This window comes from Oryzias melastigma, linkage group LG13 (assembly GCF_002922805.2).
Source record: "Oryzias melastigma strain HK-1 linkage group LG13, ASM292280v2, whole genome shotgun sequence".
Classification (NCBI taxonomy): Eukaryota; Metazoa; Chordata; class Actinopteri; order Beloniformes; family Adrianichthyidae; genus Oryzias; species Oryzias melastigma.
In genome coordinates, this window is record NC_050524.1 from 13,735,537 (window position 1) to 13,736,749 (window position 1,213).

Consider the following 1,213-nt stretch of genomic DNA (forward strand, 5'->3'; position numbering starts at 1 on the left):
ACCACACTAGGAATAAACTGTGTATTTTTTTTCCTTGGTGTCTCCACTTGTATAGAAGAAAAGAAACAGAATGAGCATTATAATGCATTTTATATTATTGTGTTATCATTTTGTCTCAGAGGTAAATAACAGACATGAACAAAAAAAAAACAACCTCTTTGTGTCATTCAAAAACAAGACTGTTGGGCATTTTCCCCCAGAAGAATTAAAAAAAAAGTTATATAAACAGGTCAGGACCTCCTCAGAGTTTCATTTAGACATTGGAGAGATGGAGATCTCAGCATTCTTTGCTACTCTACTGTTGCCTCTGTGTTTGTTTGAGATCAATTTAAATTTTATTTTGAGCAGATCTCAGACTGGCTTAAAAAAAAGGATTGGGATTCATGCAGCCAACGTTGATGCTTCCTCTGTGAGATGTAACCTGCGGGGTACAATACGTTCACCTGCATTCTCGATGGACGGTGATTTTGTTATAGGTGGTGTATTCTCTATTCACTATAATATGTACACAGAGATTCAAAGTCATGACACAATACCTGAGCCACCAAAGTGCATGGGAAGGTTAGTAAGGAAAACTAATGCATGAAAAGAAATTAAATCCTTTACAATGATTTTTTTTTTTTTGGAGTTTAGCTCTTAAGAAGAAAAACAAATTGCAATGTTTTATACAAAATTTGTGCTCTTATTTTTGTTACTTTTAGCATACATGCTCGTAATCTGCGCTTCTCCCGTGCAATGATCTTTGCCATTGAAGAGATTAACAACAGCACAGAGCTGCTGCCTGGGATCAAGCTTGGTTATCAAATCCACGACTCATGCGCTGTAGTGCCTGTGGCCATGCAAGCTGCTTTTCAACTAACAAACGGGCAGGACAATGTCTTCTACAAAGATAAGAATTGCTCCCACTCTGGCATGATGGCTGGTGTTGTTGGTGAGTCTGGATCCACACCATCCATCAGCATTTCTCGGATTATTGGATCCTTTGACATTCCCCAAGTAAATACTTCATTCAATTATTTTCAGTCTATCTAACAAAGTGTTTCATAAAGTAATTTACTACTTGCTTAATCAATTGTTATCTTTTTCTTTAGGTTAGCCATTTCTCTACTTGTGCTTGTCTGTCTGATAAGAAGCAGTTCCCAAACTTTTTCAGAACAATTCCCAGTGATGCTTTTCAGGCTGAAGCTCTGGCAAAGCTGGTGAAACATTTTGG